General features: G+C 47.5%; 1 long non-coding RNA gene across 1 annotated transcript; it reads left to right on the forward strand.

The window, feature by feature from the left end:
- The first annotated feature begins 2,119 nt into the window (after positions 1-2,119).
- LOC137324965 (uncharacterized) lies at positions 2,120-9,355 on the forward strand. Its single transcript, XR_010963757.1, has 2 exons — positions 2,120-2,360; positions 6,658-9,355. It is a non-coding gene; the product is annotated as an uncharacterized lncRNA (long non-coding RNA).
- Positions 9,356-12,631: the final 3,276 nt, after the last annotated feature.

Here is a 12,631-nt window from a genome sequence, read left to right on the forward strand (position 1 = left end):
CTTTCGGAGGCTTCCTCCTTCCTCAGGCTCAGAACGGGATATGACGCTCGACTCATCGATCGACAGTTCCGACGGGCCACAGCAAAAAATCGCATAGACCTCCTCAGGAGACTAACACGGGACGCAACCAACAGAGTACCCTTTGTCGTCCAGTACTTCCCCGGAGCGGAGAAACTACGCTATGTTCTCCGCAGCCTTCAACATGTCATCAATGAGGACAAACACCTCGCTATGGCCATCCCCACACCTCCACTACTCGCCTTTAAACAGCCACCCAACCTCAAACAGACCATCGTTCGCAGCAAATTACCTAGCTTTCAAGAGAACAGCGTCCACGACACCACACAACCCTGCCACGGTAACCTCTGCAAGACATGCCAGATCATCGACACAGATACCACCATCACACGAGAGGACACCACCCACCAGGTGCATGGTTCATACTCCTGTGACTCGGCCAACGTTGTCTACCTCATACGTTGCAGGAAAGGATGCCCCAGAGCATGGTACATTGGCGAGACCATGCAGACGCTGCGACAACGGATGAACGGACACCGCGCAACAATCGCCAAACAGGAGGGTTCCCTCCCAGTCGGGGAACACTTCAGCAGTCATGGACATTCATCCACCGACCTTCGGGTAAGCGTACTCCAAGGCGGCCTTCGAGACACACGACAACGCAAAATCGTCGAGCAGAAATTGATAGCCAAGTTCCGCACCCATGAGGACGGCCTCAACCGGGATCTTGGGTTCATGTCACGCTACACGTTACCCCACCAGCGAACAAATGTTATCTGTTTTTAATATAACGGGTCAGTTGCTGTCTTTTCTATGTTTCTACCTCTCTATCTCTGTTTTTTTTTTGTTTGTTGTTTTTTTTTTGGTGATTTGTATATTCTGTGAGACCTGGCAGGTAACACCTGTCTGTCTGCACACTGATTGCCTTGGCAACGGGCAGTTGAAAAAACTGTCTGTACTCACCAAGCATTGTTCTGTGAATTATAAATGCGATTTCATTTCGAGGATTTCATTTCCACATCGTTCACCTGACGAAGGGGGAAGCCTCCGAAAGCTTGTGAATTTAAAATAAAATTGCTGGACTATAACTTGGTGTTGTAAAATTGTTTACAATTAAGTATTGCTGGCAGCTGTGGAGCTCTACCCTGGGACCAGTCAGTAGCTTCCAAAAAGAGGAGAATGGGGAGAGCGAGGGAGTTTTCTGTAAACCCCTCTAGGTCTACTCTGTGATGATTATTTGTCCCCTCTCCAATTTTCTATCCTCCTTCACCCCTAAAGGTGCTGTCTCACACTGGAGCCAGGCATCCTCCAGTACTTCACCTAATTGACTACTCTTTATATGTGAGCCTAAAGAGTGAGTTCTAACAGACTATTTAACCACGGTGAGCATAACAGCCCAGCCCAGTCCTGTACTTATGTGCCACCCACTGGAATGCACTTTCCAGTTGGAGTCACTGAATAAGTGATTGGACGAGGGAGCATGGCTGATTCTCACCCCTTGCCTTGGAGCTGGGGCGCTGATGCTATTTGCAGCACCCTGCTGCTGCCCTGGTCGATTAACCTTCCTTGTCTATGTGGCTCAGGTCCATAACAAGCAGTTTACTTCCTAACTAAAGCCATGGCAAGAACCTATACAAGGAAAACATTTTGCATTAAAAAAGCGCCTCCTTTAACAGGACATAAGACAGTGGCTGCTGTTTAAACTATAGTAAATACAGTGAGTGACTGTGTAGCTGCCAATGTCACTACTCGTATCCTAATGTTTCTGAATCTAAACAAAGAACATAATAACAAAAATAAATTAACATCTGAATGAGAACGAGAGGCTAACATTTCAGGTATGACTCTTCAACAGAACAGTCTCTTGAGACGTACACACGTTGCACTAATTCATGTACACCTCTTTCTTAACTTTATTTGAATATTCAAATAAAATGCTGACAAGGTTTTGTTTTTGAGAAACGAAATACATCTTATAATATTGATTAACAAAATGGGCTCCCAAGACAGCAGGACGAATATTTATGTCTGCAAGTCGTGTTAGCAAAGATGTGATTTTTTAACATGCTCACGTTGTCAAAATTTTCCTGTGCTGGCCGTCTGTTTAGCAGAGGTTGTCACCCTGATCCTAGCGATGTGAACTACAGGAAGTGATTAGACAGTCTTGCTGCAGATAAATGGTTGCTGGGTTATCTCAAAGCCTAATTATTTCTCTTCTCTTGAACAGGAACCCTCAACTCGCAGAATGGCTCAAAACACTGCCTTGACCATGGGATGCTGCTCTGGGATTGGCTTGACAATGGCTACTAAACTGGCCAAGGATGATAAGAGAAGATTCCGGGGTGAGATTCAAACTCAAAGTGACTATGAAAGGGACATGAACAGGAAGGCAGGGATAAGGAGAGAAACAAAACAATTTAAAAACATTGACCTGAACAGGGATAGATAGAAGGGCAGAAAGAGATCAGAATGCAGATATGGGCGGGGTGGGGCAGAAGGCAGAGTAATAGAGACAAGGGGCCCGATATTAGGAGGGAGGCGGATTGGCAGCGGGGGGTCGACTGGGCATGTGGGTAACGTGCACGGTGAAATCGGGGTGCTCCGCTCGCGGTCGCAGCCTAATTGAAGGCACTTACCATGGCTTCCGGGTTTCCCGTTCCAGACCTGCGCAGTGGGCGCACTGCGCACCCGCATCACAGGCTGTCAGCAGGAGGAGCCCTATTTAAAGGGGCAGTCCTCCAATGCTCCTCCTGCGGCAAAGAACCATTTTGGATCATGCAGCAGGCCAGGAGCAAGGCTGCTCCAAGGTTCTCTGACTCCTCACTCCAGGTGCTGCTCGATGGGGTGAGGAGTAGGAGGGAAATTTTTTTCCCATCTGATGGGAGGAGCTGTCCTCCCTCTGCCACCAAGAAGGTCTGCCTCGAGCTGGCAGAGGAGGTTACCAGCAGTAGCAATGTGTGCCAAACCTGGGTCCAGTGCAGGAAGCGCTTTAATGACCTAACCAGGTCAGCCAAAGTGAGTATACTTACGCATTCTCCCACACTCCTTCTTCCACATCACCTCCACCACCACACAACTCCTTCTGCACTGCCACCACAAGGCTCTCGCATCACTCCTCACATCCACTCAACCATCATCCTCACCTTGCCTGCACTTACTCACCGCCCCAGTTCCCATTTGAACACTACCACGCAACCCAATCCTCATACACTCTCATGGCTATGTCTCAAACGCACCCTCCTATGCATCTCCCTCACGCTCACCCCCACCCACACCAATGCATGCAGCGGGTCACCATGCAACCATCACTCAATCACGCCTCTCTGTGTTTTGCCTTGTTAGGAGAAGAGATGCCGGAATGCTCGGGAGAGGGCACGGACCGGAGGGGGCCCGCCACACCAGGTGGACTTAACGGACGCGGAGCAGCAGGCATTGGAACTAAGCCGGACGCTGGAATGCCTGTCCGTGGCGGACACCGAGACTGGTAGTGCACAAGCGGCTGGTGACAGAAATCTAACACTCAGTACTCATGGTAGCGAATGATCTTAACATCATTTGGCATCTGCAGCACCTCAACATCTGTCCACATGCTTAATATTGCTTTCTGTTCTCTTGCAGGGCCATCTGCGACCGCTGTGACGGTGGAGGGCGATTCCTCAGAGGACCTGCCGGCCTCTGAGGGTGCATCGTCACATCTGAGCCAGCCATCCACCAGCGCAGATACACACACCTCGGTGGGTCCCCATCCTCACTTAGTTGGGCTTGCACATGGTGAGTCACCACGCACATGTGAGCACGAGCAGACCCTGGTGGCAGGGGCAGCCGTGGAGAGTCCGCGTCGGTGGGGGCACTCTTCTCCAGGCTCTGCTCAGCTGGACCCAGATGCTGAACCCTGGGGGCCAGCCGTGAAAAGGAGAGTCATCGAGGGCCAGCAGCACATTGCCGAGGTACTGGAACAGTTGCCATGCACACTCTCCACAATCGCGCAGAGGATGGAGGAGTCCAACTCCTGCATGAGTGCAATACTGTCACAGGGATGTGAAGGCATCTCTGAGATAGTGTCGCGGGTAGGTGTGGTAATGTCTGCGATGGAGGAAAGGCTAGCCTCCATCGAGCTTCAAGCACAGCTCAACAATGAGTCCATTCAGGCCCTGACAACAGCCGTTCGGATTAAGGGTGAGCAACATTCTGCCGCCTTAAACAGGCTGACAGATACATTACAACTGGCCTTCAAAGGCTTCACACAAGTCCTTCAAACTGTCGTCCAGCAGGGTGGAAGGAGTGATGTGGGCCTGGACCAGGAGAGGGATGATGGTGAAAGGGGACACAGAAGTGGGGACGCCACTCAAAGCGCTTCCACGTCTCATCCATTGCCCCCCTCTCAACCATGACCTGCAATGCTGCCTCCTCTCCAGTGGCTGAGTCCGCCCCTGCACAGGTGCAGGTGGAGCAGTCTTTGGAGGGGCCCTCACGGGCACCGAGACCCAGAAGGCGTCCGCGCAAAGCATCTCATCGGTCAGGGCATGGACAAGAGCAACCTGCCACTACCTCTGCTGAAGCCACAGGGGTAGCACCACATAGGGGTTCCCGTAAACGTAAGGCTAAGGTTTTGTGAGCACAAAGGGGATGCACAAGGGTGTATGACCGAATGTCATGTTTTTGATTTAGTTTCGTTTGCTTTGCAAAGCACATTAAAATTTGTTATCACCACTACTGCCACGTCTTTGCAAATCTTGTCTGGTTTGTGCAATAATTCCCTTTCCTGAGGATCACCATGAAGACCCACAACTGATGCCACCCATTGTATCACTGCAGAGTGGGTGTAGGTGCATTTGCAGGGCTCTTTTGTGCAGACAACTGAGAGACGCTGGCGAGGTCCCCGGTGGCACCCTGGAAGGATCCGGAGGAGAAATTTTTGAGGGCAGTGGTGACCTTGCCAGCGACAGGTAAGAAGATGGTGCTCGGGCCAGCCGGGAGCAGCTCGGCATCAAGGAGGCTGCAGATGTCCACGACTACATGTCGAGTGACTCTGAGCCTCCGTGTGCACTGCTCCTCAGAGAGGTCCAGGAAGCTGAGCCTCGGTCTGTAGACCCTGTGGCGAGGGTAGTGCCTTCTGCGACGCATCTCTCTCTGCGGTTGCCCTCCCTCCTGCTGTGCAGGTGGATGTGTCACAGCACTGTGTTGTGGAGCTCCAAGTATCAGAGGTGGACGGCATGGCCGGCGAGGCTGGTGATGCTGTTCGTCCTCCGAGGAGGTCATGATTGCAGCTATGGCGGCCCCCATCCGGAAGATGTACATTTGAGGGGGTCCGCAAGGTAGGTAAATGTGTCTGCACACCGGGGTTGAGGTTGCAAGTTGGTGAATTTTAGTGTTAGGAGGAAGATGGTGCAGGCCAACCTTGTCCCAAGTGACAGAGTGGCCTCCTGCAATGAGTGAGGGTCTCCCCCCTAACCTGTCAAATGGACCTTTGCAACTCCCACAGGCTGGTGGCTGCAACACGTCTGTTTCAATTGGGAGTGTTTCCCCCAGTACGGGAAACAAGCTCAGTTGACCTGAAAATCCTACCCCTCCTAAAATATCCACCCAATCAGGTCTGCAAACGACCTAAAGTATCAAAATAATTGCCTTAAGTGGGATCCCGCCAGCTTTAATTGCCGGCGGGAGTCCCACATGCGGGGGCTGCGCACGCATCTAAGCGCGTCATTGGGGAACCCGGAAGTGGGCGGGTTAGAGCCGGGCTCTGGACCCGCGCCGGGAATCCCGAATTATCGGAGCCCCCCCTCCACGAACGGACCCGCTCAGCCATCCTAAAATCGACTCCGTGGGTAGTGGGAAGGATGGTGAGGAATAGATAAGGATGGAGAGAGGGACTGAGAGGCAGAAAAAAAGACCGAATGGAATACGAGCAGAGAAGCAGGATGTGGTCTGAGGGTGTTAAAAGTAGAACATGAGGAAGAATAGAAGGAGTAATAAAGACAGGAAGATAGGGGAGTCAGAGAGGAACAGAGATAAAGTGAGGAACAAGGATGAACACGGAAGGGAACAGAGATCGAGGGAGGGAGATGGAGTAATACGAATGAAGGCAAACAGGGATTGAATGAGGAAGGAGGAAGAGGCATTTCATTACGACATGGAAACTCTGAAGTATCTGAATAATATCTTGTTAATGACTGTGACTTTCTCTGTTGTATTTGCAAATCTATATTTATACTCATTAAGTTAAAGTACAAAATTAATAATACAAGAGAGTGCTGTCATTGAAGCCGAGTTACATTATATATGGTAATGTAACAGACTAATCCAAAGAGGGTACGAATCAGGTTCTGATGATTTTAAATGAGCACATCTCTAATCATGACCAGTTTACACAGATTTATTGGCCTGAATGTCAATTCAATTTGCAAATTAAGTCAGGAGGGAATGATGACAGGAAATTGATTGTATTTCTGAGACACAGGCAGTCTTTACAAGAAGCCATATCATTCAATCTTTCAACGTTAACAAATGGCAAACGTACTGGAAATGTTTTGGTGATTGAGCTTCTCAGATCTTTGTCTAAGTGCTAATGAGGAAGCCGTGATCAATGTATCTGCTCTTTGTATTTCTGAGCATATTGTTTCTTTGTGATTTCATTTGTAGTCTATGCCACCCTACAGAATCTGGATAAGAGAGGAGACCTCTTGATGCTGCTGGCAATGCACTGGGCAGATCAGATTAAACAGCTGGATGTTTTGCAGCGAAGAATTAATCTGGAACTATATCAAATCTCCAACAGGAAAATCGATGTACTCAGTAAGAAAATCCAGCATTAAAAAACTATTTCATTCAGGTTACCAGACAGAGAACAAGAGATAAACGGAGAGGGAGAGGAGAGATGGAGAGACTGGTAGACAAAAGAAAAACTGACAACAACTTATCAGCTGTGGTCTACTGTACTGAGGGATTTCCAACTCATCCCCAGTAAGCATATAGGACAACATCAACCCTTTGATGTGAATTGGTTTCTGAGGCAGCAAATTGTTATGCCAGAACGAACGCAACATAAGTGCAGTATTGAACCGCCTATCTGGAGCACAGGAACAGGAGTAGGCCATTCAGCCCTCGGAGCCTGTTCTGCTATTCAATTAGATTATGGCTGATCTGAATTTTAACTCCATTTACTCGCCTTGGTTCCAGATCCCTTAATACCCTTACCCAACAAAAATCTATCAATTTCAGTTTTGACCTAGCCTCACCAACTTTTTGGGGGAGAGTGTTCCAGATTTCCACTACTCTTTGTGTGAAGAAGTGCTTCCTGACATCACACCTGAATGGCCCAGCTCTAATTTTAAGGCGATATCTCCTTGTTCTGGACTCCCCTGCCAGAGGAAATAGTTTCTATATAGCCTACCATATCCTTTAATCATCTTAAACACCTCAATTAGATCACCCTTTAATCTTCTATACTCAAGGGAATACAAGCCTAGTCTAAGCAACGTGTCCTCATAATTTAACCTTTCTTGGATCATTCTGGATGGGTTCCAGTAGGTGTAATGCAACCAAAGTGGAATAAGATCCAACTGCTCTAATTATATGGCACCACAGGTGTAAATTCAGCACAAATATTCTAGTATAACACAGGCATAAAATTAACAGATTGGTTTTAGATCTGATATCTTGATTGCAAATCCATGCAGTGGACAAAATACTGGATAGTAATTTCAGTAATAAAATTCCATTAAATAAATTGGCAAATTTAATACATATGTGGAAATTCTAGGATTACTTAAGAAAAACATGGGGATATTATTAAAAAAAACAAAGCCTGGTGCATAAACAAAGCTGTAGTTTAGAGCTAGATGGAAAAGGTTTTAACCATTGGTCCAGCAATAAAACAGTATCAAAGTTACATTTTATTATGGGTAGTTTAGATTACAAGGTGCAGAAAGCCACTTTCAAGACCAGATAAATCTCAGCATCCATTCAGTAATGGAAATTGAACATTTTAAAGAGAAATCATCTAAGAAGTCATTCTAGCTAATCCTGACTCTAAAACAAAACTGCAATTCCTGCCAGCCTGATGCTAAACTTAAAACTAGTCTACAGTCCCTACTAATCTTAATCCTAGCCCTAAAATAAATCTGTTATTCCTTGCCGCTAATCGCTATCCTTGCCGCTCCACCTGAAGTCCCCTCAAGGCCCAACTGAGCCGAAGAACAAAATGTTTCTCTAAGTCTTTGGCTCCCGCTGGAGCCACTCTGCCATGAGAGAAGGTAATCGATCCCCTCAACTTACCAGCTCGACATAGGAAGCGGGTGGAACCACTCCCCCTTCCCCTCTCCCTCCCCCTCCCCCCACCACGGAATTCAAAGCTGCAGGTGCTGTTTAAAGAGGGTGGAATTCCAGCAGAACTGCATTCCAGCCAAAATTCCAGGCCCCTGAGTCGAAATCAGACATAACCTCTCCCAACCCAGGAATTTATGAGGCCCTGGAGAGAGCTTCTCTAATGGTCTAGTGGGTAAATGCATCACCAGGTGTAGTAATAAACCATTGGCTTCAGGGGAGCCTCTTCTCTGATCCTTTCTTTACCTGTGCTGAGTTAGCTGTTGTCAGCTGGGACAGCTCCAACTCCCTGGGCTAGGAAGGAGGGGAAAAAAACATTCAGTGTTCCTTTTCCTATCCAGACCTGCTGTAAGTGAATGTATCGACATTGGGTGAGGATGTGATTGGCCTTAATTTTATAGAATGCTGGCACTCATTATTTACACTCGCACATGAAAAATGGTCACTTGGGTGAGGTACTGGAGGACTCCCCACACCAGTGGAACTGTAACCAGTCAGCATCTTCAGGATGGAAGGGGAGCATAGGGGAGAAAGTTGCCTATAAAATATATATATGGAAGTAAATGCTGTTATTTAATGATTGCATAAAAAATGAGCAATCTAAGAGAAAATCAAAAGCAAAATACTGCGGATGCTGGATATCTGAAATAAAAACAGAAAATGCCGGACAAGCTCAGCAAGTGAGGCAGCATCTGTGGAGAAAGAAACAGAGTTAACGTTTCAGGTCGAAGACCTTTTGTCAGAACTGGACGATGTTAAAGAGTTAAAGTTTTTAAGCCAGTACAGAGCCAGGGAAAGGGGGGAAGGAAGGAAAGAACAAAGGGGAAGGTCTGTGATAGAGTGGAGGGCAGGGGTGATTAAATGACAAAAGGGATGATGGTGCAAGGCAAGGAAGGTGGTAATGGGACAAGTTAAGAAACAAAAGATCAGTCTAGAGGAGTTGTAAATGGCAACAGCAGAACCATAACCAACAGCTGCAGTTCAATAAATGAAAAAACAATAGTCTCCAGGTGAATCAGCGGTTTACTTGTACTTCTTTCAATTTAGTATACTGTATCCGCTGCTCACAATGCGGTCTCCTCTACACTGGGGAAACCAAACGCAGACTGGATGATCACTTTGCTGAACACCTCGGCTCTGTCCTCAAGCGTGACGCTGACCTGCCGGTCGCTTGCCATTTTAATTCCCCTTTCCACTCCTACTCTGACCTCTCTATCCTCGGCCTCTTACACTGTTCCAATGAAGCTCAACAAAAGCTCGAGGAACAGCACCTCATCTTTCGTTTAGGCACTTTACAACCTTCGGGATTCAACATTGATTTCAATAACTTCAGATCATAACTGCAGCATCCGTTTTTTTTCTTTTTTTAATTTTTAATTTTTAAAAATTTATTGGACTGCGGCTGCACAGTTAAACATGGAAATCTGGAAGTTGCTGTACCAGATGCCCTGCTCTTCCATAAGCTTTGCGAAAACTGCATCTCGCCTGCTGACTCGGCATTAAAATGAATGGAACATTGTGAAGTTCCTGCACTGCCCTGATGGAAATGAAGTAATCTCACTTAAAAAAAGGCACGTCAAATTTTTTATGTCTAAGTAAACTTTTAACAGCGTGGTAAGTGTTAATGATTGCCAATCAACCTCTCTGGCATTGAAAATTAACTTTAACTTTAACTTTAACAAGTGTGAAGTCTCATTCCTTCAGATTTGAATTGTTGTTGGACATTTAAATTTTTTAAAAAATTTTTACTTTTTCTTTCTGTCTCTTTTATCTCTGTCTTTTAATTCAATATTTCTTACCCTCTCTTTATTTTGCTTTTTGTACCTGATTTGACATTGAATTCAGTAGTCTAACTTACACTTCCTGGTTCTGACTCCGCGTGGCTTATTAACAATTTTTCAATCTGATTGATTAAGGGGATAGACAGTTGCTTGCCCCGTTCACATGGGTCCCAGATGTCCGGGAGAGGGTGCTGCGTTGGGTTGAGGCCCCATGAGAGGAACTTGCTGTCCAAACACCCGTGAAAAGTCCATGGGCAAGTGCAAGTTTAACGAGTGGCAGGTGTGTTCGTTGGCTGCTCAGAGCAAATCCCGGCCCAATATTCATTGAATAAATCAAAGTTCCAAAACAAAACATATTTCACAGCCTGCTTTATGAGGAAAAAAGCAAGCAGTATTCATTCTGGCATAATTAACTTACACAAAGACATGATTAAGGACCGAGGAGCCCAGTCCTGGACACCATTATTCTGACCTAGTAGAACTGTGGCCGTGTTTCTTTGTCATCTATTTGGGTTGAATTGAATGGTACAAACTCCAATTACCATGTTGCTGCTTACTGTGTTAATGTGGGCCCTTTATGGCTCATTCATGTATAACTCTCATGGAATGTCACTGTGACTCAGATTTCAAAACACAAAGCAAGATAAATTATTTTAACCCAAAATATTCTGTAAAATTAACAAATTAAAAAATCATTTAAGAAGTTTCTTATTTTTCTTTCTTTAATTCAATCACATTAGCAACCAATGTTCCATGTCTCTAAAGCAGTAGCTTTAACATGTGAACACAAGAGCCCTGATTTTAACACCCCCCCCCACCCACCCAACTTCTTTCTGGTGAGAACGGGGTGTGCGAGGGGTTAAAATGATGACAGCATCCTTACCTCCGTGCTTGTGTTGATCTGGCCCCCGCCACCATTTTCGCTCCCAGGTTTCACTGCAGGCAGGCAAGGGCCTCATAAATATTCACAAATCGGGGTTCGATGACGTCATTGGGACCCCGATGCTGTGTTAACCCCGGCCTGCATGAGTCAGGTGCAGTGCTGACCGTGGCCGGGAAAGCTGCCGCGGATCAGAACCAGGACCAGGAAAAGCCCAGGTAATTGTTTCTTAATAAAATGTTTTTTTTGTTAAGGTTTCCTTGTGGACAAGGTGCAGTAGGAATGCTCCTTAGAGCCCCACAAATAATCCTTGTGCCTCCCCTGTCCTGACATTCCCTTCCCCTTCCCGCAACCGCGAACGCCCTGAGATTCCCTCCACCCTTGCCTTGCCGCGGACCGTATCCTTGGGTCCCTGGCGGCGCTTTGCTGCTGCGTGATTTCCTGCTCCCATCTGCCAGCCATTTCCCACCAGGTTTGGGCGAGAGCCAGTCCTCGGTTAAAAATGGCCTTGGCTCGACCCTCTCCGTCGGCCCCAGGTTTGCTCCGCTCACAGTAAGAATCAGGGCTAAGCACGCACCGTCGGTGTGGTAATTGTAGGCTTCAGTATTCATTTCAGCCATTTTGCTTCTGTGACTTTTGAAGTGTAAAGGGTCTGCAAGCGGTTGTAGCTTTTGAATTGTGGAGAATATTACAGCTCCGATGGAGCAGGTATCAGAGGTTCGGGGGGGGGGGGGGGGGGGCGAAGAGGGCGGTAATCTGTCCACCCCCAAACCCTACCCCCCCCCCCCCCCCCCACTCCCCGGGTGGAGGGACCGGGAGATTTTAACACCGGGACCTCATGAGCACACTCCGATACAGACTCCCGTCCAAAGCAGGCAGGAATGACATCACTGTCAGCGAGCGGGAGTCAAAATCTTTTTTTTTGGGGGGGGGGGGTCAGGCTGCCGCCAGGGACCCACGGGAACAATCCTCTGGAAGGTAACTGAGGAACAGGAGAGGAGGGTGTGATCAGGAGGGGGTGTGGTGAGAACAGGGCAGGGACGGACCAAGGTTTCCTTGTGGGGTTAGGAGAAGCAGGAGTGCTCCTACTGGTCCATTAAAAAAAAGCAAATTACTTGCCTGGGCTTCTCGTGCCCAGGATCCAGTCTGTTGCCGGCTCTCGCTGGAGGTTTCCAGACTGTGCGGGCCTTAGTCGGGCCTGCAGTTAAAAATGTCGTGTGTGTTCCCCGATGGCGTCATCGGGACGTGACTTCGCCATTTGAATTAGGCCCCTATGAGGAGGCCAGCCTTCCTGTGCCTGAAAGTAAAAGTAATATTTCTCTGTAAACATCAGAATACTTTTTCAGCAAGGAACTAAACTGATGCCTCATTCTCCCAATATATTTTATTTAATTCCCTCTCCCATTCTTTTTTCCTCCTTTCTTGAACGCTTCACGAGGGCTGATCGCTCCTTATTACCACCGAGAGCGCGGTGTTGGCAGTGAATCTTGGTCAGCATTTTCGATCTCGTGGGCTGTCACATCCTATCCTCATCTGACAACCGTACATCTGCATTTCCAGGAGAAGTTCCTTGATCGGGATCAGGAATTGGAACTGATTTTTTGCCCTCTCACTCACCTCGGGACCTTGA

This window comes from Heptranchias perlo, chromosome 9, assembly GCF_035084215.1.
Source record: "Heptranchias perlo isolate sHepPer1 chromosome 9, sHepPer1.hap1, whole genome shotgun sequence".
Lineage (NCBI taxonomy): Eukaryota > Metazoa > Chordata > Chondrichthyes > Hexanchiformes > Hexanchidae > Heptranchias > Heptranchias perlo.